This window comes from Gallinula chloropus, assembly GCF_964237585.1.
Source record: "Gallinula chloropus genome assembly, chromosome: 3".
Taxonomy (NCBI): Eukaryota; Metazoa; Chordata; class Aves; order Gruiformes; family Rallidae; genus Gallinula; species Gallinula chloropus.
Genome location: NC_140087.1, coordinates 41,423,901 through 41,450,982, shown reverse-complemented (window position 1 = coordinate 41,450,982; position 27,082 = coordinate 41,423,901).

The window sequence follows — 27,082 nt, the reverse complement described above, 5'->3', positions numbered from 1 at the left end:
GCACAGGGAACCCAGGAACTGCAGTCCGACCCTGAGGAGAGCCAGCATAAATGTTACACCATAGGATACTGTTTGGATTTCTTCTGGCAAAATATTTTGTCTTCCCATTCCCCTGTGTCTGAGCACAGGAAATTTGGCATAGCATTACAAATGATTGTCATGAACAGATTTCTTTCTTACTCCATCTCTGCTATTTCCTAGGGATGAAATCATGCTTTTAAAGCCCTGGGTGGAGATGGTTCTGAAGTACACGAGCCCCAGAGGTGATCAGGGAACAAACTTTGTTTTCTGAAGGTGTACAGCCCAAGGACTCTCTAGAGTAAGTGTCCAGGTCACATGTTTGATTTGCTGATTTGCTATAGGTCAAAGAGAACCTAATTGTGTGGCACTGTGCAGGATGTATCATCATTACTGTTACTCATGTTTATTATGCTAGTGTCTTAAGACCAGCCATGGATGGATCCTTGTTGTACAAGATTAGCTGACAGTCCCTGACCCATGGAAGTTACAGTTCAGTAACTAGTAAAAGGGATGAGAAAAACATCTAACATACGCAAGCAGAAATGTTCATGGATCATATTGATCTCAGAGTGCTTTATTTTATTTCTGTCTCTGTGTGTGTAGGTTAAATAAGCATGAGCAAGATAAATGGAAAAGTGAATGCAGGATATATGAGAGTGAGCAGACGAGACAAGAGCAAGAGGGACAAAATACAAATTTTAAAAATTGAATTTCTCTTTGACCCAGAAATCCTATGTTTTTGCTAGATCTACAATTCAATCCACATATTTGCACACATCCACCTGGGGAGGACTTGAGGAATTTCTGGCGTAAGAGATACATGCTGCCTGTTGGCCATGCAGGTTTATAAGTTGTTCTGCCTGTTTATGTCTTTCATCCAGCCACAGGAATACAGCTTCTAGTTTGATTTCTATTACTGGCAAGTATCCATCTGCCAGTCGCATCTGTGGTGCTTAGCCTGCCTGACACATGCAGCAGAGTCCTGAGGGCAGGCTGACATGGGGCTGGTGCACACTTGAATTTCCTACCAGTGACTGAAATGTCTATACCAGCATTTTCTGTGGATGAAAAATGGGAGAGTAACCAAATGGCAGGGAGAGGTTTGACCTTAATGCTTCTAAAAGTCAACACTTCACAGGCAAAATGGCAGCCTCACTTGGACCTTTTTATAGTTCTACTCCTAATCCCACCTCCAAAACAGGAGTCTTACCCTCCTGTCTAGGAACTGATGTTGGGTATCTCCAAGTTCTCTTCTGTGCCATCTAGGGATGTTCAATGAGTTTCTGCCTTTCTACTTAGTGGGTACAAATGACATGACAGTAATCCACATGGATATACAGCAGCTTTGCGTTTCATCAGATTTCACCTTCCCTCTGCTTGGACAATTCAGTTTCTCATGACTGTTCCTTCCAGATAAGCTACCAGTATCATCTACATGGAGATTTGTTCATATAGAAGATTTACTTCTGACCCTTAGAGTGCTTGTGAAGTGGTGGAGTCCAGTCCTCCCACACTGTCTTTAGCCATTGCATAAGCACCTGTGTCTTGAAGTTCTGCAAGTAACCTGGAGAAGTCACCAGAGCTGGTGTAAATATTGCTACTGAGACCTGAGAAACATGGTGTCTAACTCTTGCCATTGTGAAAGGGCAGTATTATGAAGCCTTATATCCATGTAGCAGGCTTCCCTTCCCGCACTCACTGCTGTGCAGTTCCTTTTAAAGGAATGGACTACTTTAAACATACAAGTCTAGTTAAAGTAATATGTATAACAATTGTGTAAGAATGAAGCTGTTTTTCTAAGCAAGATCTGGCACCTGATAGCAGCTCTGAACAGCAGTTCCCCTCTGCAGCAGGCTAGCAGGGCTGTATCCCTGGGTTCCACATAAAAATTTGCACAGCTTATTGGATTAATCAGTTTTCTGCAGGTCATGGCTTCTTCCACACCTTTTCACTTGTCACACAGGAAAACATATGGCTCTTACTCATTATTGCTTTGTGTTTTCTGAATTCATGTATGGATCCCATTGCCACACCACTTGCAAGCTGTTGTTTATTAAAGCAGTGAGACCCAGGTGCTTCTTCCTCTGTTGTGCCAGTGTAAGCAAGCAAACTGTGCAGAGATGGAGTCCTTCTTATGCTTCATTGCATTCTTGCCCATAAGCTTCTTGGGTTTTGTGTGAACGCCATGTATGTGTGCAACAAGCTTGCTGACTAGAGGGGAAAAAATCCCCTTTCTTGAGTGAGTTCTTCAAGGTAATTAAACATGGTCAGACAAACATTGAAAACATTCTGCGGCTCTGCATCTCTGTAATTAGTGGCTGGCGGGCAATCAGAGAGGAAGGAGTCAATGACTCCATGTCCTCTCAAGGCACTGTGCCTTCAGAAAGGCCTGGCAAGTAAGGAATAACTGAAGGAGAGCAAGATACCATCCACAGGAACAGCAGGCAGAAGCTGAGACCCGTGTGTCTCTGTCACCTCCTCACTTTGCAGATCATCGGGTTCAATAGGTTTTCAAGGCTACAGCTCTTTTTCTCTTTGCCAGGAGGAAATCTCTTTGCTGAGAAAAATAGGTGGCGGCAGCAGTTTGGATGAAATCTGTGGGATTTAATGTACTTTGCCTTTCTCACAGGCTCCCTAAGGCCCAAAACAGTGACTGTCTTGAGAAAACCATCAGAGTCTGTAGTGCTGCAACGAAAATGCCGATCAAGCAGTATAGAGAGAAGAAAGAGGGAAGACACTTGGGAAAAGGGCTGTTGAGACGGATGCAAGATGAAATGGGCTACCTCTCTGCCAGCTTTGAGTGGTTCCAAACCAAATATCACATTTTGTCCATTCTGGACAGGATGTACCACGGGGAAAGAAACCCAGCTCTAATGGCTGATACATATTTTCTATGGTTTCACAAGGTATTTTGCCTCAGTTGGTCTGTTTTTTATACAATAGCCCATCTAATGGAGTTGTTCTGTTGTCCTTTCCAACAGTTCTGAAGTACAGCATGTGTTGATTATCTCAGTAGAATGAATCTGAGTTCATTTATAAGTTGCTTTGTTTTGACATATATATTTTTTTCATGTCTTTGTTCTTCCCTTCTCTGTCAAAAGCACACAAAATTGTTTGTAGAGGGAAAACATATAAACAGTGTGATTCAGTACAATAAGGAACAGCTTGTTAAAAATGTGCTTTTGGTGTATGCGCAACCCAAGCTTTTCCTCTTTCTATCACGCCTTACTACAGAAAGCATTAGCTGAGGCTGCTTTGGGACTTCAATTATAAAACCTTCTTTTCTTCTGTCTGTGAAAGCCCTAAAAATTCTTCCATTTCAGTTGAAATTATGTATGTTTTCCTTTAAGCCAAAGACAACATTTTACAAAAGTTCGAGTCAAACTCATACACCTATTTTTTAGTTTTATGGAAATTATGAAACTTATCAGAAACAAATCTTTTGTAATGATTAGCCACACCATCAAAAAATATCTCTATCGTTTTTTTCCTTTCTTCTTTTTTATCCAGCTCAAAGGAAGGCAGTTAGAAGGCAGTGAGAGCTTTGCTGTCTTTCCACTGAAACAGAATCAAATCCCATCCCTTCAGCTGAAAAATTGCATGTGATTCATTCTTATGAGCCAGGCCAACCTGCCAATGCAGACTGCCATTAAAGTTGACTTTAACTCATCAAGAGTTGAAGCGGCTGAACATCTGTTTAGTACACACACAGTCGTACGCATTTGCTGAACATCAACCTACATGTCTGGGGCTACATGCTGACATAAATACATCTAATGAATGCTAATTATGAGGTAATGTTTCATTCTGGAGATCTACCACTGCATAAACTTCCTTAAAAGAGTACAACTGTCTAAGCATTGTGACTGATGTGTATGGGCCTGCTTCTACTGGTTCACTCGCCTGGGCAAACTGCAGAAGCAAGAAAGCTTTGAATAAAAAATTCAAAGTCGACATACTTTGAATAAAAAATAAATAATAGCATGTAAGTAGGGATGAAGTTCTGATGATCACCTTGTGAATCACCCAGCTGCTGGGAATGGTTTGTGTGAAGGAGAGAGGCACGGTTCTGAAGCCAAGGGTGGATGTCAGGGTTGGGGAGGGAGGAATGGGGCCCTGAAGATTCTGCCAGCCCTTGTGTCTCCTGTCTCCCTCCACCCCAAGAGCCCTTGCATTCTAGGCAGCAGGACAGAGTGAGGTGTTTGCCTTGTGCCACAAGGACAGAGTGTGGGGAGTGAAGGTGGATGGACAGAGGCGTATGGGGCAGTCAATACAGTGACTATAGGCCCATAGGCTGCCATGTGGTCATGGCACTGCCTGTGGCTGTGGGTACATTCATGCCTCCTTGCCATGCCCATCCCCTCTCCCTCTGCAGTGCCTGCCAGGAGAATGCTCGGTGGGGGCTGCATCATAGTTCAGTCAGGCCATGGGGAGCTGCGCTTCGGTGAAGACAGACATTTCGTCTGGATCCCTGATGGCAGGAGTCGGCAAGGCTGTGGTGGCTCCAGCAGGAGAGAGCAGGGCTGTGCTGCCAGGGTCTGGCATGCAGGAGCTTGACAGGCAGGGGGTAACAGCAGTTTGGGTGGGCTGGGGGGTGGAGCAGGGCTCCCTTTGCTGCAGAGTGGGGATCACAGGTTTTCTTTAGAGGAGAGAAGATAACTTACATTTCAGATCTGGAGGGGGAGGCTAGAGGTTGGGGTACAGAGTTTCAGGACAGGCCAGAGCAGATGGCAGATGTAAAGAACAGAGGAAGGGATGAATACATACAGAAAAGAAAGGGAAACATGAACTAAAAATATTACAAACCATTGGTACAGGGAAAGTATTTCATGGCCTTCTGTTCTTTTTTTTTTTATAGAAAAAAGGAAAAGGGGACAGACTCTGAAAATAACAGGATACATATTCCTGACAAAGGAATCCATTTCCACCTATAGCCTAATAAAACCTGTGGATGTGCCACTGCAGGAGCTCCTCAAGGTCAGGGATACTGCGAGATGGCCAGACTTTTGCACAGCAGTCAGGGTGGTTCATGGGGAACTTCTAGCCTGTTAAGGAGCAGGCATTTTAGAAATTCCACAGAAAAGTGTACTGTTATGAGATTTTAATCTAAATTTTCAAACACAAGAGGCTGAGGTGCTTTATAGATACATTTCAGAAGAACATTTGATATTTGAATGCTTATGTATATATAGCACCCTCCAGCTGGGGCTCTTCTCTTCTCCAGCAGAACAACTAGGATGAGGAACAGCTTTCACCACTGAAGATATTTGAGGAAAGCAAGCACGATCAGGTTCATCAAGCTGTTCCCTTAGCACAGCATGAACTTTAGCTTCATGAGTTTCTGAGAAGAGACATGATTGAAGGGAGCATATAAACAGGAGGGGAATCAACTTTTTTAAAGTGTAGACAGTGGCAGGACAAGGGGGAAATGGACTGAAGCTAAAGGAGGGAGGTTTAGATTAAAGATTAGTGGAAGTTCTTTACAGAGAGAGTGGTGAGGTGCTGGAATAGGCTACCCAGAGAGGTGGTGGATACCCCACCCCTGGAGGTTAAGGCCAGGTTGAATGGGGCCCTGGGAAACCTTGTGTAGATCTAGGCCTGTGGCAGGGGGTTGGAGCTCTATGATCCTTGGGGTCCCTTCCAACCCAGACCATTCTATGATTCTGTGATCAGTCAGTCTCTGGAAGATGGAAATCCTTAGATAATTAGGAAGATGTCATTATTCAGAAGCCTTTGTTTTTAATACCCTTTACCATACAGTTGGGTTTGGGTAATTATAATTCCTGGAGGGTAGGCCTTAGTGGCTGACAGCCCCTAGAAAGGCTTAGGCCTCATCCTCCCAGCTGCACAGAGCAGTGAAACTGCAGACAGAAGCAGGTTTTGTTGGAATTTGCAGCCACAAGGATATATGTATGTGTGTGGCTGTTCTCAGGTTTATCAGTTCCTCATATAAGAGATAGGTTGTGTGCACAACATTTCCCTTATATCAGCACCAACACCACTCTTGAAGTCTATGAGCAATTAATGTACTGTGATTTTTTTAACTCCATTCTTATTCTTAAGGGCAAAGAAACAGAACTGCTAATCAGATGATAAGCTGCTCTGAAAACTCACCATGAGTACAGAATATGAATAAAAGGACAACATTTTATTCACCTGCTTAATAATAATAATAATAAAGCATTTGCCAAAATTGACAGATGTATGCAATTATGCAAGACTCCTGAAAATTATAAAATCTGGAACTATTTAGCAATAATGTCTTTCTCAGTACTGTATGTATGGCTTGAAATAAAGTACTAGTGGATGCTGCTGCTCTGCAGTTTACTACAAAGAACTTTCATTTTGGGCAGAAGCAGCTGTACTTCTTGCTCTGAATAGGTCAAGGTATTTCAGTATTTCTGGAATTTTCCACATCCCTTTTCTGTGAAGGAGCTGGGAGTTTCCACGTGTTTTCTGTTCAGTTGTTTGATGTCCTTTTTCTTTTTGATTCAGTTTGAATTTTAAATTTCCTGAATTCCAAATATCTTTCTGATATAAGATATTACCCATCAGGTTACTGATGTGTATATATAACCTGAACAGCAAATTTAGTGAGAGGACTGATTAGATTAGCAGCTGTTGATTAGACTTTCTTTTCTCATTTTAAACTAACATCTGTGTTTTCTTAAGATTTTATAGTATAATGAGCAGCACAGGGTAATTTCTTACCATGAAGACTTTTTAGATGAATGGATTACAATTAATTGTGAGCTGCTTCTGGAGCCATTTTGAATTTTTTTTTATTTTAGATTAAACTATCTGAATAAACAGCCACCAAAGTTGGATCCAAGGATTCAGATTCATAAAACAAAGGCCAAAAATGCCTCAGAAATTAAGTCTGTGGAGAGGTGGGTATTTACTTGTGAAGGTGGCTCACAGGCTTTCCTTATGTTTGGGCATGGCCCAGGGATGCATCAGGCAGAGGTAGCTCTGATTAAACTGGCTTTAGCCCTGGGGAAAATCCTGCCATATTAGTAAACTATATTAGATTTAGCAAAGCAACTGGCTGCAAGGGCAGTATAGCGCTGTGTGAATGCACCCAAAAGATGCACCCCACGGCAGCATGGAGATAGGGAAGGTGAGGCTCAAAAATTTAATGGAATGAGGAATTTGACCTGAGGATGAGTATTTGAGGTGAAATATTCTTTTGGCAACTAGGGTGAAAGGCAGCGGGCACACATCCAGTCTTAGGTCCCAATGCTTCAGTACACACAAAGGGTCTGTGTTCAGCTTTCTCTCTCTCTCTGTAATCTCTGTGGTGTACACAGGCAGCCTTTCCTTCCCTGTGCTGCCCTTACCACACAAGACAATTTTGTTGGATTAACAGCCATCAGCACTGCCCAGCCAAACATCTCAGGGCTCCCTATAGCACCTCCTGACCATGTAACATAGAAATGGTGTATTATAGAAAGCTGCTGATGAGCCTGGGGACTTGCATATGCTCAGAGCTCAGCTTCCCACAATACCATTTTCTCTGCATCCATTTATCCCTTAATTAGTGTGATGCCACATGAAAGCCCATACTCTCCCACATTTTCTCTTTTCATTGAAGATGTTCCCAGTGTATTTAAGTCCTTCTTACACATACAGCACAGAAATGCTTGTTTGCATTTGCTGCCCTTGAATATTCTAAGCACAAACAAGGGATGCTGGTTTGAAGCCAGGACAACAAAGGAGTACGAATGGATGCTGCAGCAAATAGTTGGTGGCCTTTAGGCTCACAAAGTTGTGGCTGGTATTTGAACCTGATGGTTTCTGACTTTCACGGACCATAAAATACTAGGTTCATATTATGATGCAGGTCTAGCTACAGAAATGTGGTGTGTATATGAAGGTTCCTCAAGACATTTTGAATGGTGATGCATATGGTGTGCTCCAAGGGCATGACTGTGGTCATGCCAGAAAAGGCAAAGGGCATCAGGAAGGAGGCAAAACAAGTCAGCAGGAGGAACTGTGTGGACAGAGTATAGGTAGCCCTCATGGCCAGTAGCAGCTGAAACAGAGCAGTGAGTACCTGTGCAGGTGCTTCTGCATATAGCTGTTTACAACATCCGTATTCTGTTAGAAGAGCTGTATAATATCTTCTGATGCAAAACTTTTAGTAAGCTTATGGGACTGCTTTGCTTCTGTTTATCTGTTTTCCTCTCCTTTTTCCTCTGGGGGAAAAAAAATCCCACCAAACCAAAACTCTGCTTTTTGGTAAGAAAACATAAGGCGTGCAGAAGAAGCAAAAAGGATTCTGTGAGTACTCTATCTGGATTTTGCTATACAGTTGTAACAGAGGCCATGCTCAGGCCAGGGTTTGCAGGGAAAACTGCTGCAGAAAGCTATCCCCACTGCCATGAAGCAGCCAAATGAGGCAAAAGTACAATAAATTTAGGGGCAGCTAGAAGAAGGATCTGCATGGCAGTAAGGCTGACATATTGCTACCACAACCCATCATGATCCAAAGGACGGAAGTGCCAGAGGAAATGTGAGATTCCTAGGTCACTGTATGGCTTGGATATTAACAGGAACAGGACCTACAGAAGTGGACACTGACCAGTGGAGACTGGACCACCACTGAAACACCAGCCCAAAAAAAGCTGCATTTTTTCCCTTTGCTCTGTGTTTGAAGGACCTTGTGGCTGAAACATCTTTGTCAGGCAGAAAAACAAAAACTAGCAGCAGCAACATGAGAGTTTCCCTTCCCTTTCCTCCTGTAACAAGTGGGAGATGATATGATCCCTGCTTGGAAAGATGTGAAGCTCTTGTTTGCTGGGCACATCACTTGGTATCTCCTGATTTTTCTCCTGGAGAGTAGCTCTTTGGTAGAGCTGGTGTTGACCCAGCCCAGAAATATTTCCTATTTTCATAGCCTCTGCTGATCCTCAGAAGCCTTTCCATTCCTCGTCTTCAAGGGCAATGGGTTTGCATAACTCTCTCCCCAGTGATGAGGACTTCAGAACCTCTGTCCCAGCCCAGCAGAAGCACAAGTTTTCCAAGCATGCTCCTCCCATTGGGATATCACCACCTGGTTACTCCCATGTGTGGACAAGCAGTGAGGAAGGTACTTCCAACACATGGAGAAAGGTGGAGCAGCAGTCCAAGTTTCTGTCAGCTAAACCTTGCCCACTGAAGCTCACAGGCAAGGCCAGAGCAGACACTGCAATGCACCACAGGGTAGGAGAAAAGCTGTGCACTTTCTGGCTTCGTGTCGCTAGCTGGAGGAAGTGTAAGGGCTCGTTTCATTGAGGAAGGGGCTGGTGCTCAGCTGAAACAGGCCTTGAGTATGAGGCCCACAGCCACCTTATGTATAAAATAAAGTTTCTATTGGCCAAACCTCCTAGTGTGGGGAAGGCTGGACAGTAGGCAAGCAGTGAGGTAAGCAGGGCACGGGAGAGAAAGGAGGAATGGCAGCACTAGAGAGGAAAAAACCCAAAACCTGGGTAATCATCCAGGCTACACGGGGGAAGAGAGAGCCAGTCTCAGAAGTAGAGTCCCACCAGTCTGCCTCATGTCTTAACTGTCATATGAACACACAGCTGGATTCCCTCTTCCCTAAGAAGAAGAGATCAGCTCCACCTCCATGTTAGCACTTTCCCCCAGGTCAGGAGAAAAGCAGAATTAATTATTCAGCTGCCAGACCCTGTATGAATTTGCTAGGTGCTCTGATTGCCAAGAGGCACAGAGGCAAATGCTCAATCCTGCTTCTGTTCCAGGGAGGTTCCCACTGTTGAGATGACCCAAGTCTACATGAGGCCTAAGCTCTGAGAAAGTTCAGTGGATCTCCCTCATGAGTAATTTTGTTCATTTGCTTGTACAGCTACTAGCAAACACCTTAAAACCTCAGTGTGAGATCTCTGGTTGCCACACTGTCTGGTTTAAGAGGCTTCCCACTTGCATGTGAATTTGGTTGTTTCTGGGTTTCTGTAACCATCCTTTCAGCCAATTCTATGTCTACAACAATTAACCAGCACTAAACCAGTGAAAGTTAAGCTCTTAGCTATGTTGCACTGCTTGTTGGGAATGTATTGCCCCACAGGAACTTGACAGCACATTTCAGAATACTAATGCTGAAATGCAAAATTATCCTCTGAAGAATTCCAAGAATTCCAAGTCTCACCTGACTCCTATTGATGTCTGCAATCTAAAACACTGAAAAATGTTATTCATCCCACTGCACAGTGTTTCACCTGCCCAAGACTTTGTAGTGCCGGCCAATACTGAAGCAGCTGCCTTATCTTTTGCACGTGGCCCACACACCTGAGGTGGAGCAAGACCATTTGGGTGCACCTTGAGAAGAAACAGCCACACTGCATGAAAAGCAGATGTCTTCAGCTCATACAGGCATGCAGTAGAACAGGCAGGACCAATAGCTCTGCAGTCAAAGTGGCAATAGTGTTTTACTCATCAGAAGATGGATCAGAAATTTATCCCATGACACTGATTCTTACTTGGACTATTGAATTGTGGTGTCTACATACTCCAGTGAACAGTGGATTCAAATATAGAAGTAAATACATACATAAATAATTAATAATAATACAGTTATTTCAACTGACAGGGAGATCTGGATAGTGTTCAGATGATTATGAAGGACAAACAGCTATGGATTGAAAGAAATATTATACAAGAAAAACAAGGGGTTTACTGTTACTAAATGGACTCTCAACTGTTGCTGCTGTCTTTGCAACAAATGATGGCAACTGTGAAATTAAATTAGAAGACAGTATTTTCCCTGTCTGGATTAAAGCTTCACTATCTCTGTCAACTTCCCTCATGAGCTTTTTGCGAAGCGTGAAGTTTCTTTTTAATCAAACCCTGGAGGAATGTGTTTCCAAGAACCCCATACACAATTATCTTAAGCATGCTACACTGCATATCCTGGCTCCCAACTAACGGATCTGCCTATCCCATTTTGTGTCGGTCCTGTATGAATCCAGGCCTGGCCAGGTGGAACCAGGAGAGGCAGGGTGTTATTAAAGCGATGTCTCTCAGTCCGTGCAGATGAGAATGTCCACTGGCATGGGTGCTAGTGGTGAAGAGGAAGCAGCAGTGAGGCTGTCCTGCAAGCCACAGGGGTAGCAGAAGGAATTTTGATTTTGCAGATGGTGGGCTGGGCCATTATCTCTCTCTCTGGTCACCATCCTAGAGCCCCTTGAGCGCTCATGTGGAGCAGCTGTGGGGCCGCAGCTTCACTGTTGTGTGTGCAGTCACCAGTACAAACTGAGGAGAACAGGCAGATCTGTAGTCCAGCACCAGAAATGTCTGAGAGTGCTTCAGAGAGCACCAAAGAAGCAGAAAAAAGCCTCCAGAGAGTCTCTTCCTGGTGTTCCTCTCCAGGGGAGCTGTTCTGCTGTGAGCCACTGGGGTATACGACATCTTGATGCCAGAGCAATGACCTGCCACACACTGGAAGCAATTCCAATAGCCATGAGCAGCACCACACAGCTAAAGTCTAGATGTTCTAACCCCCCTTTTCTAGATGCTCAGTGCTATAGGCGCTCATGCCCCATCTTGATTCTGTTTGGACAGTACCCTGCATTTTACTGGATTTCCTATGCCTGCTTATGCCCTCACCCATGCTTGCTGCTAGCTCCCCTGCAACCAGCCTTGTGTTCACCTCCTCAAAGCACAGCCCCATCTCCTAAGTGAATCTACTGGAGCCAAGCTCTACTTCTTTGCAAGGTCCTCCTGTCCCACGATGACTGTGGGAGCATGTTCCACAAATGTCCTTTTCCTTTTTAAAAAACAGATTTCTTTTTTCCTCTCGAAACCTTCCTTTATTCTCTTTGCTACTATTTATTCACTTATTCTGTGTTTGGAGACAGCGGAGGGATAAAACTGCATTTGAAAGTCTGTGCAGTGTTATGAAATTAGACCCAAAACATACAAGAACTGCTCCCTTCATGTTCCATCATTGCATGAACTCTCTGTTAAAAATTTTATGAAGCATTTAGTTCTCCCCATTTTACTATTTTAGCCCGGTACAAAGACATTTAGCACCACTCAACTAGAAAAAAAAGTGAATCAATCTCTGTGGGGACCATCTTTCTCTGCCTTGCTCCTCCTATCTCCTCGAGTTTCTACACCATAAAACAGTCTCCCTTGCTATGCTTCAGATTCCACGCACCAATTCCCTTCCATCATGTTTCAGACAGAAGAAATGTCCCTGGGTGCTAAGTTTTAGACTTAAAGATGCTCTTGACCACAGGAAAAGTTGTCATTCTGTTTTTAGTTATATGGAATTGTAGTTAAATGTGATTGTGTGTATAGATTTCCTGTGGTTTTCTTCAGCAGAGAAGTTTTGCTCTTATTTTGTCAATTTTCAAGCCTATTCTAGAATCTAGAGGGAGGGACTTTTTAGTAGGGCTGGTAGTGATAGGAAGAGGGGGAGTGGTTTTAAATTGGAAGGAGGTAGGTTTAGATTGGATATTAGGAAGAAATTCTTCCCCGTGAGGATGGTGAAACACTGGAACAGGCTGCCCATGGAGGTGGTGGATGCTCTCTCCCTGGCAGCGTTCAAGGCCAAGTTGGATGGGACCTTGAGCAGCCTGGTCTAATGAGAGGGCATTGGGGGTTAGAATTTATGATCTTTGAGGTCTCTTCCAACCCTAACCATTCTTTGATTCTGATTGTATATTCTAAACTGATGAAAAACCTGATTGAATTCAAGTAAGGTTGATTTGAGTTATGATCAACATTATTAACACTGTAGACTGTTTCATGTCTTCAGGGACAAAGGTTTTCATTTACCTTAGCATCAGTCCAGTCTACTGAAGAAATAATATTTTTTTTACCAAATTATCTTCTCTGTTCTGGGTCTTGATATAACTCTTGTGGTCCAGACTAACTCCCTTCACCTTTTCCAGTGTTGTCAGTCACTCACCTCACTACTTTCCCCTGCAGATTCCCACAGATTCTGATCTTTAGGTACCTTATTACATGTTGTGCACATAAGGCATTGTACACACATCAGCCATGTGTACATCAACAGACACATCTGACCATTAACTTGATAAAACCCTCCAAAAGAGCAGTGCATAGTATTTAAATAAATCTGTGCTGCAGTAGCAGCGCGGTTCCAGCAAGAGATGGCTGTCTTTTGGCCTTGTATCTGTATGTGCTTGTCTACATCACCAGCTCCAGCTGCTGAAGTGAGTAGTGATAAAAGATTTATTTTGAGACAGTACATTACCTTGAATAGCATCACAGTCCTGGGAAACAGTGACAAATGAATACTGGAAGCACTTTTTCTGCCAATAGCCTGTATATTTGTCTACTGCAGCTCCTGCCAACAAGTTTCTGAACTAGTGTTTGTGCATCTAGGACATTAATTTACATAGAGTATGAATAGATATTATTTACTATGGGATGCTTTGCAGATGCAATACATTTTTTATACTTTTATTTCTTAAGCTGTGTTTCTCAGAAAAGAGAAAGCAAGCCTTTCCTTTGATTTTTAAACTGATGAAGGCAAGGTGGCAAAGCTGATCAGTCCTATAACTCCACAGTAAAGCTTCTTTTGAGTTTAGAGCTTAATATCCTTACTCAAGTGGTCTGCCCCTTTCATATGCAAAGTGGCAGCTAACTTGCACACAAGGAGGAAGCAACTGCTGTTTCAGAGATTCCAGAGAAATGTAAATCCTGTTAAATTTACAGTTAGTAAATCAATACAATTTTGTATTGATCCTTTATCACCCAGCCTAGTCAATTAATACAGATCTGATTAATCACCAGACATAGATATTCTGGGGTCCTGTAGGAGACCACCAGCATCACTACCGAGCTGTGTATCTGCAATGCAGTATCTGCGCCTTCTGCTGCATAACCTGGCTGTATGATGGAGACTGGGGCTACATCCCTTCCTGAGGTCTGGATCATAAGGTGGAGGCAGAAGGGAAAAGATTAAGACCAGCTGAACCTTGGCCTATTTCCCACCTCTTTCTGAAGAGAGTAATGCCTGGAGGAAAGAAGGGACAAGTGGTCCTTGCTTGAGGGGGCAGGCCTTGGCAAGGCCAAATAACAGGTTTGGGAAGCCACTGTGTGCCCATGCCCCATCCTGTGCAGTCTGCACAAGAACTGCCTGCACTTCAGCCCTTGATAATTGAGACAGACAGAGGCAGAGTTTTCAGAAATGAGTCTGACATATCACATTCCCTTGGTGATGGCCAGTGCCAAGTCACATTGACTTCCACTGCTTCCCTCCCAATCTGGACCTTAACCCAAGGTTATCTGAAGGTTGGAAGGGAACACACTCCTCATGTCCCCTAGCCTGAAGAGCTGATCTCTGATCATGTTTGTTTCCTCCCTGGTATAGCTGTCCTCAATGAAGTGTGTCATGTTTATTTTCATTGAAAAATATCAGCTAAAAATTACCATATTGTTTGGGCTCCTGCATTTATTGCTAGCTCTTGGTCTGTGTTGCATATCCCTTGATGACTTAACCTCTGACTTCCAAACCCACAACACTGCCTTCCTACTTCCTTCTGTTGGACCATTGTCTTCTTGTTTCTAGTCCATTTCAATCACCTTCTTTCCCTTTTCCAAATGTCCACCCTGAGGCCTCACACTTTTTCTTCTCCTACCAAATCCCAAAACAGACCAGGAGCAGGTCCACAGAAGAGAGGCCACAGGCTACCCCACAGGGTTGGAGTGGGCAAGTGGCTGTCACTGAGCAGAAATCTTACCCTGCATGGCCAGGCAGTGCTACAGTCTGGGGAGGAGAAGCTACATGAGAATTTGTGTTAAAATCTGATCCTAACCAAGGCTGTCTGCAGCACACAAGTCCTGACTCCTCACAGAAGCTTTTATTACACATTTCTTCATTACTGGGAAAGTTGCTAGGTCAGGGGATCATGAGACGTCTGCTTTGCTTGCCTAGAGCTTGCAGCTCTTTCCAGGCTTCTGTGCAGCTGTATTGCCTCACGTCCCCTCAATTATTTTCTTTCTATATGAATTTTGATTACACATAAAATAGCACACTATTTATAGGACAAACATTGACGGAAAAAGAGATGGGAACATCAGTGGAGCTGACTGTACTGCACATTGATTCCCATTTTATAGGACTGCAGATTTGTGCATGTCTCTTACTCCAATTAGACTTCCAGTTTCAGTGAGCACTGTCAGCTGAAGAGAAATGTGTTAACAGTTCAGCAAATGCTGAATCACAGTGGACACCTTATAACTAGCCTATCTCATTCCAATGTACATAAATTGGCTGTTGTCATTTTCCCTGTAGTGATGGGTGACATAATATACTAACATCAAGACACAGCTGTAAGAAAGTCCAACTGAGAAGAACACAATCTTAGTAATTGTTAGCTTTGAGGAGGGATTTACACAACTGCTGCAGCAAATTCATTCACGATTCAGTTCAACCACTGTGCACAGAGAAAAACCTGTCACTGTGTATATAGCAACGCCTCGGCCTCCGCAGCCATGCCTGATGGCAGAGAATAGCCCAGTCTGCAGGCCGGTGCTACCTGTGAGTCAACACCTCTATATTTGAACTATAGATCTATGCTCCCTTTTAAAATGCAAAGGAGAAGAACAGTAACTGAAAATGAACAATGCTGCGTGCATTTTAATCTCCCTGGTGCCAAAGACCTCAGCAGACTGTTAAACAAAACAGTGTATTTGCTCAACTAGCAGTAGTGCCATCCACAGCAAAGGAGCGATACCTGTATCAGACCTTCAGCACTGCCATTGTTGCAGGATTTCTGTTTGTAGTCAACTAAAGCACAGAGCAACAAGTACCAGGAAATTGTTTGAGCTGAGGCAAGTTTCAGCCCTAAAGATTGTGCTAGTAAGAAGAGGAGCAGGGTTCATGTTCAGTCTATCTTTCTTAGGTCTCTGATCCAAACTCTGCCCCCACTCACTGTCAACGGAGTAAAGTTCCATGTGTGATGTTTCTGCTTGCCCTGTATGAAAGATGATGTGAAATGCGTTTCCTCCTGTGAAGAGATTCCTCCTGTCAGAAAAGCCTTGTTATGTCATGGCAGTGTGACCTGGCCTGTCCCCATCCATGGTGAAGGATGAGACAGCTGCACCATCTGCCCCAAGGTGGCCAAGGGCTGCTGCAGCACAGCTACCTCAGTCCCCTTCCTCCCAGGTCACCACACCACCTAAACATTGTCACCTCCCAAATTACATTTTAAACCAGCTCAATCTTTCCCCTTACTATTTTTAAAAGTCCAGCGTGAAATTTTACTGATGTGATTTCATTAGAACCTTCATGTTTCCCAGTCAGGTATGTTTCTGACTGGGAAATACTCATCTTAACCATCAGACATCAGCCAGGCTCATGTTGTTCCCCTGCCCACTGCCTCCTCTTAACCTGACCGATGCAGAGCACTCGCCTAGGTGAATCTACTTTAGCACAAAACACTGGGAATTGCTGGAAGAGGGCTGGAAACAGTGTCCTACGACCTCTGGAAAAGGGAGTCCCCTTTGCCAGGACTCAGCTGGTGCTTGTGGTCAGCAGGTCCCGGGGCAGGGGTCCCTCCTCAGCCTGGCCCCCTCCCCAGCCTGGCCCTGAGGTCCTGTGAGGCAGCAGGGTAGGTAGTGGGGACACCGTGGGGCTTGGGACAGCCTGTGATGTGTTCTGGAGAGGACAAGGGAAAGCTCTTTGGGCCCTTATCTCCTTTGAACATTCATTCAGGGATCCAATTATAAAGATGCAGATCTCTGTAACTGTTAATACATCTGGAGAGAAGAAAAAGATACATCAAATTCCCATTAAAGTGACAAAACAGCAAAGGGTCTGCTTCTGCTGAGAGTGTGGAACAGAACCTGAAGCTATCCTGTCCTCTGTGCAGACAGTAAAACAATGGGAAGGATCCTGATCCCCTCTCCCCCTGCTTTTACCTGGGGCTGCCTCTGGGAAGCTCAGCTGTGCTGCTGTGATGGTTTACTTCAAGGCAACGGAGACCTGCGTGAGATCCAGAGTGGTTTAAATGGCTTAAAATAGGCCACAGCTTGGCCAAAAATCTAAATTAAAAATCTGTTTCCAAGGTTTTGGCCAGCAGCAGCTCCAGCCGTCACGGCGGCAGGCTGGAAAGCTGGGCGCACAGCTGTGCCGGCTTCCACATCCAGGGCTGGAACATTTCAATTGGGGAAGCATGGAGAAAGCTAAAGGGCCAGGAACATATTAAGAAAGAGGAAGGTCTGAGGATGCTGAGGGGGTTTGGAGTTTTGCTTTTACAGAGGCAGAGCGGTGGGCTGCTGTTGTTAATCAGGGAATCATCCCAAGAAAACAGCCCTGCAGTAACAGACACTGTAATATCATTTTGCTTGCTGCAGGGGTGTCCCTTCAAAACATATATAGAGGGAATGATGCACTGTGCATGCCTAAGTACTTTTACACTTTGTTCATGAGTACTTACACACTTAGGTTTTTGCTTCCCAATGTTGTGCCTGTAGCTGAGCTCACCACTGGTACCAATTAAGTTTTGCCCACTTCCCACAGCAGTGAATTCGGCCTGTTTATTGCTCCTGTTCTGTCCCAGATACCACCCTTGAACAGAGCCTTTCAGGCAAATATTTCAGACTTCAGTAGTGTATTGCCTGACTTCAGCTAGAGAAAGTGACTGAAAGTAATGTTATGGTAAGGGAGCAATGCACACAGAAGAACCAAGTTCTGAGCAACTGGTTTTGGTTTGCTTTTAGCTCTGAAGTCAGCTGGTGCATTTCAGACCTAGCAAAGGTGCTATGTGCTAGAAACCTTGTCTAATCTTTTCCAGCCATGCCATTTCATCTAATAAAAGCCAGCCTACAGGGGAATGTCTCAGGGTTACAGAGAGTAGTGAGGTTCCTGCTGCTCCTAAATTCCCCTTCGCTGTGGCAGGGTGACTCTCAAAAGAAAAACAAAAGCAGCTCAGGGGAAGACACAAGCACAAGACAGAGATGGTTATTTGTGAAGGCAGCTCTAAACAAACACCTTGTCTTACCCATCTCGTTGTACTACCATGGTTATAGCAAGACACTCACTGATATATTTCGGACATGTCATCCACTTGCCGTTATTCTGGTGAAAAAGGAGGAGAGGACTCGCTTTTTCACTGCACGGCTGCCGTGCATGCAATTAGAAATAGCTGTGTACGTGTCAGTGGAAATTTCCAAGGGCAATACACAAGGTGCTTCCTCTTTTCTTTCATAACAAACATATCTCTGGCAGCTTCCAGGCACAAAGATCTGTGTGAAAATCAAAACAGTCAGTTTTTACCTCTTGAATACTTTTCTTTTAATGTTCTCAGTAAGATCACACACAAAAAAATCTTCAATAGGACATAAACAACCCCTATAGCATAGGAGAACACCTCTTTCAAAGTGCAGAAAATTTACAACTAATACGCTTATACAAGCAGAATCCTTGAAAAGCAATAAAACTTTGTAAAATGAGCACTAGTGTTGAAAAGTAGATCAGTTCAAAACTATGATTTATTTCCTCAAGAATTTCATCCATGTCAGTCTAAATATGCACAGGCATGCACACACACACACACACAGAGAAATCTAAATGCTTTTGTTAAAACAATATTTTTATGACTGAGTATTTTTCAACAGAAACATTCTGGACTGCCCCACTAAAGAGCTCTTTTTTAATCAAAGGAAATTGTGGAGATCCTTGACAGCATGAAATGTGTTTGCAACAATCCTTTTATTATTAATTCCTGATGGTGCATCTGTTTCATCCTATTCAATAAAGCCTTTTACAGATTTGGAGTCTTTCCTTTCTTGCAGCAGGCCAGGGATTGCTCTTGTTCTCTGCCACTTTGGTGAACATCAGACAATCTGAGTTTTTTCCTTAACTTTGTTTGTGCCCTTAGAAATGTCTCTAATATTGCACTTTATACAACAGCCCACTTTCATAAAACCTGCGAAAATGAGTGGGGTTTTCAGCAGTCAAATCTGACACCTCAGATACACATCTGTCTGCCTTCCATCTTCTCTTTAACAAAACAGTACTTTTCAGCCTTCTACCACTTAACACCACCTATTTCTTTTGCTGTTTTCATATTATTACCTTTTCATTAGCTTTAGGAAATCCCCAGGAGAGAGATCATTAAAATCATTCTTACTAGTTGTGTAACACCTAAGAGGCCTCTATGTTAGTGTTGCGCCCCATAAATACTGGTCTTGAGATAAATTGCAGCTATTTCTCTATCCAATATTCTGTTCATAGATGGAAAACCCAAGCTTCAACCACTGAAGTCCACAGAGTGGACTCTTGGGTGATCTTGGACATAAACCCCGTGTTTAAAAGGAACTTTAACCCCATTCTGAAAAACCTTGAACATTTAAGTGCTCCACACTCATGCTCTTCCTCCAGGAGGGCAAATACTGTGCAGAAAATGCACATGAACTCTCTTTCTGCTTGCTGCTTCACTGTTAAAGGTTGAGAACATGCTAATTAATTTGGAAAGAAATCACGGCCACACTCTTTGCGTGAGGGCACATCTTGTTGATACAGAATTGTTCGTACTCTTCTGTATTGTGAGACAGTCATGTGAACATGGCAGATATGTCTAAATGTCGTACCCATATCAAAACACAAGTTTTCATGCTGTACTACCTTACTGTGCCATCTGAGTTGCAACTAATTCTGGGGACTCAGCTGGGTCCCTTAGCCAGACCAACTGCAGTTTTCCTTCCCCCACCTGGGCTACTGTCCAGACATCCCATACAGGTTTTTGGCATAGTCACAGGCATACTGAGCTATCAACTTTCAACATAATCATGAATCGTTACTGTAATTGAAGGGACCATTCCTACTGTGAGCTGCAGTAAAGGCCTTTGCCATCAGAAAGGAGATTAGCTCATATTTACCCAGTTCACAGACAGCTACATCACTTGAATGATGCTCAGTATCTCCACTGAAGAAGGCTATGTGCAAATCAAAGGAATCATTTACAATACACTTACAAAACAGTTCCAATAGGTTGTTATAAATCTTATGTCTCTCGCCTAGACAGAGCTGTGCTGGAGATGAATCAGTCCAGTTTGATAGAAATGGCTGTCAAGATCACAGCCAAACTGGCTGTTAAAAACCGCTTTTGGCAAACTCCATTCCCAGCCACTGAACTCGTCTCCCAGAGGCAGTGCTGCTACTCTTTGCAAGGAAAACTGCTTCTTCCTAGCCCACCACTAAATTTCTGGCCCAGAAGTCTCTAAGTTGATTGCACCAAGAGACTGGTAGATTATTTTTCCAGGTCACTGCATCATGGCCCTTCTCATGCTCCCACCCCAGCCCCTCCAGACACCCCTGGCTGCAGAAAGAGCTGTTCTTCTTCTGGCAGTGCCTTTTACATCCAGTGGAGCAGTGGGAGCACCCCTTAAGGCAGTGTGAAAAAAGTGGCCGTGCCTGCACATGGTAAAAAAATGTATTTTCCTGTTTTACTAATGCTGACATCAAGAAATGTGTCATCTAAGAAACTCTCCTTTTTGGTAATTTTATTTTGCCTTTGTTTGATGATGAGTTTTAGTCCCTGAATCCCATCTTACCTCAAGAAACCGTTCCTCAGTAATGCTTCTGAGAGTCATCAATGTCACTCACAGATGACTTTCCAGAGGTCAGGAATAAATCTCAAATACGGTCGATGGCTGTTTCATCATGAGTCCAGTAATTAATGGTTTTAGTTACTCCTTGCTTCCCTTAATTCCTTCCACACCAATCCAGTGCAAGGTTGAAATCTGTTTGCCTTTCATGTGCATTGCATAGATTCGCTGCCAATGATGTGAATTGGACCTGGGAGAAGATGGGGATCATGGACCCACAGGATGCACCATCACCAGGGAGGCTCACATGTGGGCCAAGCAGCTCTGACAATGTAACGAATGGTTGAGACAGTCAGACCAGCATAGTTGCCTGTGCCAGGGAACTGTGTAGACATTGATGAAAAATGAACTGCAAAATTGGTGTTCTGCATACCCCTAGGAGCACTCCTGTCTTCCTGCAGCATTGGAAACCAGTCCTCCACATTCAGCCAGAAGGGGACCAAGGATGAGATGTTTCTGACAGTGCAATCCCAGGCTCACGTGTCACCCACATTTGATATTTGTTGTGGCTGCACTGAAAACACATCTGTTTTTTCAAGCACATTCCATTCAAGCAGCTTTCTGAAAATTAAAATGTCTACACAGAGGTTTCAGCTTACCCTAGCGAACTCCCCTTGCACAGAGAGGCTGTAGTTCTGTGTCTGTGTATGTCCGTCTGTGCCGCCTCGGTGTAAATGTGTCCCCCTGGCTCTGACCCCAAGGTTTAGCTGCAGCAGCACCAGGCAATCTTTTCCAGGCAGTTTCACAAAGAAGCAGTGCTTAAGTATTCCTGTGGGCAGCTGAAGAATTTGGGGGCATTGCACAGTAAAAATGTGTGCATTTTATAGAGAGAACAAAGAAGCCTTAAGGAATATCCTCGCAGGAATTTTTGCTGATGCAGTTTGTTTTGTTGCCTCCTAATTGGAAGGAGGCCTTGTTATCAGCATTTGTGCCCAATTGCACAGATTGTTTACCTGCTGTGAGGGAGCCGCAGCTCTCTGTATTTTAGTCAGAGCTGCTAATACCATTATTTTCTGAGGACACAGCCAACAAAAATATCAAAGCTGCCTGAGGTTAACATGATGGTACCTCCCCTCAGCTTTGGCCTCCAGCTATAAGCAGCTTTGTGGTTACTCAGGGAAAATCTCCCGGTTCTTGAGAGTTTAAACTTCAGTTTAAGTGGATATAAAGGAGAACAGATTTACACTACTAAGGGTCATTTCAAGGATGACAACAGTTTCAAGAGCAAGGTCCTGGTTTTGCTTCCCAAATCCTTCTGAGAACCAGGTGACTTTATCTGAGAAGCAGCTCCAAAGGTCTCGGGAGACACTAGCCAGTACACACAGGTATCAATAATTAGGACTGACAAGAACTAGATTCTGTTTCCAGTTGTTCCTCAACATCTTCAGCAGGGTCCAGAAAGGCCAGGAGCCCTCCAACCCGAGGTTGACTGGGACATGATCAAAGTAAAGAAGGCCTTGCCCTGGAGAATGAGTGGATCTCAGATGGCTAGGCAACAAGGAACAACGGTCAGTGATTCACAGCATTTCCTTGGAACCGCTCCACTTTATTGGGAATGGCCCATTATCATGGATGAAAGAAGTTATATTTTTTATATAGAAAGGCAGGGAAGAAGGAAGCGGATACCCCCTTGGCAACTGAAACTGTAAGAGAAACTGGAAACTCTCTTGTGGGAAGGGTATCTTCTCAGAAATCTTTGCTTAATATAACATGTATGCAATCATCATTCTCATTTTTTTAATGGGCCATTACAAATAAATTGCTAATATTTTACCCAAAGCACCGAGGAACATGCCTGTATTTACATATTCAATGCTTACACATAAAATATGAAATATGTATTTACTAATAACGCATTACATTACACTTGCAGAGTGAGGGTATTTTAATTTTTTTGTCCATTATCAGGCTGATTGCAGCCTATTTCATTAATTGAGTACATGCCTGTTGTCTACATCTGTGATGGCAAAGCCCCAAAATGGGATGTGAAATAGGGAAGTGGCTGGAATTCACCGAAGGCCACTGTTTATTCGCATGCTTCTGTCTGAAACAGGTGGATCTGGAGGGAGTTATTTTGAGCTTAAGTTAATGCTGACCTCAGCTGAAATAATTTGCTCTCTCGCTCTTCCTCCGACACAGAGTCAAGAGGGAGTTGTCTGACTGCTGCGTGTGATTGTACACATCTGTCAACAGAATCAGAGATCCAAATGCAAAATGTAGCACTCGGGAACGCTGTGTGGGTTTCCGACACTCCCCAAAGGACGTGAGGACCATAAACCAGTGAATGGATTACAATAAGGCATAAATAGAGCATTTTTATCTGTGACAGATGTAACCCTGCTCCGGCACTGCTTACGTTATTTAAAGGAAAACAGTCTCTGTTTCAGACCAGCTCTCTGAATTTCAAATGAGAAAAAATGAGCCATAAGTGTTTTCCTCTGTGAATAATCGTAAGCCTCTTTTGGAAGTGGTTTGGCACCACTGTTTTGAAGGAGGCTGGCCATTACCCCTCACAGAACACCCCTTCCCCATGAGCACAAAACGGGGGAAGAGCCCACAAGCTTTCTCATAGCTTGCCACTCTGGGCAGGGAAATGCTGGCCCGGCTTGCCATTCAGAGCCTGCAGCACCACAAGCCAGCCCGGCTGTAAGAGAGTTCTGAGGAATAACGTCCCAAGCCAAGAAGCAGGTGTGAGACACGCTTCTCGCTTGCACAGGCATATGCTACAAAATGTTGCAACCTTTCCCACATAATATCTTAATGTATAGTCATTAGGCAGGACAGAGTGGAGAGCACACATATGGAAAATGACTCTTATTTGGAGACAGGAGCCTGTATTTTCCCTTTGATGCTGGCACGTGCAAGGAAATACTAGTAACGCCGACTCTAAACTGCCACTCTGCAACCTGACAAGGAGACAATCTTGAAGAATGCAGGAATTTTACTGGGTTTTAGGCTAGAAACATTTATATGAATTATTTCCAGAAGAGGCACAGCTGGATTCTGGATGGCTGCATCTGGATTTCTGTGCATCGGTAAGTCCTACTGGGAAAATGAACTGGCAGGCGAAGAAGACTGGGAGTTGAGGCTGTGCTAAGTTCAGGTAACACGGGCACAAAGCATCACATTGTCTCACTCCTTTGGACAAACCTCTGAGATACTCACCACTTTTGAGTCAGAAAGAGAAAGGTGCATTTAAAATAGCTGGGCATGGGGCCGTGGCTGAATAGAATATTCATGTCAATAAATAGTTGGATTCTAACACCTTTGATGTACTGTATTAGTTTAGTTTTCCCTAAAAGTAGATCCTGATGAAATCGAAGATATTCTAGGCTCCTTAGCCAGCCAAGAGGCAATCACAGACACTGATGTGCCATGGGAAACAAATCTGCAGAATAGCTGGTGTTTGGGGTTTAAGGAGTTGTATTACAAGGCAAAACCTGCTAAAGTTCGGCAGCACAAAATATTTTGGGCACTGAAAAGGCTAATTAAAAGAACTATGTTATTAAAGAAATAGTTGTATGCAGATTTTTGAAAGATTCAGGCATTCAGTAAGCTTAAGAAGGATGTGTGTATTAGCATTGAGCTGATCTTCAAAAAAAAAAGATAAAGAAAAAGAAGTCCAGGCAATGAGGCATGTGAAGTAAATTTTCATGGGAAGGAAGAGAGCTTCATTTATTTCTTGGGACATTAAAAGAATAGCCAAACCCTAGGAAATTAGTTGCAGAAAATGGACATACATTGTCATGGAGATGAATTAAATGAACTGTATGTCACAACATGCATTTTTTCATCTCTTTCTCTATTCGTCTTTAGCTACAGAGACATACTGCTATAACAATCCACTGATTTTTGTAGACTTGATCTTTTGACACAGCCACATAAATATACCTCACCAAATTCCTCTCTTTCTCTGGGCCATTGTAGCTTAGACTTTTATACAGATCACACCATGCGCTGCTGTTCTGTTCCCAGCTGGGGAGATGATCGGTGACTTCCAGGTCAAATAAATTCAGCGGAGTCCAACAGCAAAAATAACACACTGACGCAAATCCGTGCGCATTTATTCAGCTGCCGTTGAGCCTGGGCTCGTGCTCAGTCCCGTTGCTTATACTGCTCTTTCCGGATGCTCTGTGTGTGTGCAGGGACAGAGACATAGGCACTGGAGCCATGCTGCCTCCAGCTGTCACGTTTCTTCCCTCACTTTTTTAGCCTTCCACCTCCATTGCACACGCCCTGGACATGTGAAATCTTGGGCTTTCCCTAAGTGGTGCCCAGAGAAGCAGAGAAGATATTGCATGTAGCATTTCCACTCTCCAAGAGAGTTGATGGAGAGAGATGTGTAGCGTTCCTTCTCTTTGCATGTTCCAGCATAAGGACAACTTGCAGAAGAGGGAGTTTTCCTCATGTCTATTTGCTAAAGACTAGGTTTGTGCAACAAGGGGTATAATTTATGCATTTTCATGGTGGTGTTAGATGTTACTGGCTGTGAAGCTTTGATACCTAGAGCAATCGTGAGGTGTCCACAGAGAAATAGGCAAACCTGCCATACTTGTCAGATACACAAGCTACTTCCCAGAGCAGATCTGTAGGAAGTGACACCCCAGCAGCTTGTAGGACAAGGAAATTGCTGAATTTTGTGGACAATTTTAGAAACTGAATAAGTATGAGAGCACAACTGTTGCTTCAAGGGCAGCTGCAAAGCAGGCAGTGAAGGAAGACGTGTGACACATACTGGTTATGGAGAATAATCTCTCCCTGTGCCTGGCTGCCCAGCCAGACAGGTTGTACCTTGTTGTATCCATGGTGAGTGTCAATACACTGAACTCACCCGATAACTCTGCTGTTTGTAGTACTGGTACATCTTTTCAGTCCTTGCCAGGGAAGAAAGTCTCACTGGACTTGCCACAGTTTGTTAATGACACAAAGGGTTTGATTTGTTCCAAGCATGAGGGCATACTCAGTACAGCCAAGACAAGCTGCAAATTTCTTCTGCTTCTCCCATGACCTGTCATCACCTGCCTTCTAGCCAAGACGTGGTTTGGAAAAATCAGTGGGTAAGCAGCGTGTGGAGTAAATTATATCTGGAAAGGGAAGAAATCTTAAGTAATGCTGCAGGTCTTGCAGTCTCTTGTCCAGGGATCTTCTTGCTGGTCTCTGCAGGCAGCTGGTGTACAAGGACATTTATTGATATTGTGCCCTATGCTCTTTGCTTTGAGGTCTCAACTGTACCTGCTAGTAAAAAAGTGATGACTCATGGCATAAAATCAGGTTTTGCACGGGGAATAAAAATTCACCTCTTGGAAAGAAAACTCCACGTCTGTGCCAGGTTTCCTTTATTTCTCTGTTTGTTGCCATGTGGTTACATGTAACCTGTGTATGTAACATGCTTACATATAACACAGTAGGGACCAAACTGGTTTCAATTGTATGAATGGAAATAATATGACTTACTTCATATATTTAAGTAAATCATCTACCTGAATTGCAAGTGACCATGACAAGCTTTTCAAATAAAGTCTCTTTTCCTGTGATTGATGATAGAATGATAGAATCATAGTTTAGGGCTGGAAGGGACCTTAAAGATCATCAAGTTCCAATCCGCTGCTATGGGCAGGAGCACCTCTCACCAGACCAGGCTGCTCAAGGCCACATCCAACGACGTTTTGGGGGGCTTTTATTTTTTATGATGCTTTAGGGTTTTTTATTTTATGAGTGTTGAGTGGGCTTTTTTTAGCTTGGACAGTTAAGACTGAACTGTTTTCTTTCCTGCTTTCCTAATTCCTGTATACCAGAGAGAGGAGATGGCTTTGATTTCAAACAATGTAGAAAAAAATATTTCAGTTCAGAATTATAGCACAGAATTGTAACTGACATAGTTTTGTTAAATGCTGTACATTAACATCATAGCCTAGTCTGCAACATCCACTTTAAAAAACACTATTTAAACTGCTCAGCAGTGACAGTACAATGGAAAATTGGAAAATAATAAAAACAATTGTGTCTATTTCCCTTGTCCCTCTGTGCAGGGAATTGCAGTCACAAAGTTTCCTGTCACCATCCCACTATAGGACAAAGCTTTCTTTCCCCTGGAGCAGCAGCCTCCCCACAAAGGGGTCCCTGCCTTTCCCCTGTGCCCTGCTCCACTGCAAGGAGCACTGCTGAGACTGCAGGGCCTCAGAGACCGAGTAGCCAGGGTGGGATGGAGGACCTGCACAGTCCAGGATGGGGCCTCAGAGGCAAGTGCCAAGCTCTGCACAACACATGTCACTTAGTAGGACAAGGCTGGTGGGCAGCAAGTGTCCCTGTACCCAAAGAGCTATGTGCGGGACTTGCACGAATCATGCCTGGCACACAAGGAAGGAAGAGGCTAGAGAGATCCTCTCCACCACTGTGCCTCCTGCTTCTCATTTTCTGTGTGGCTGTTTGGGGATAAATCCTGAAATACGTTCCCAGAACCTGGTGATGTGAATGG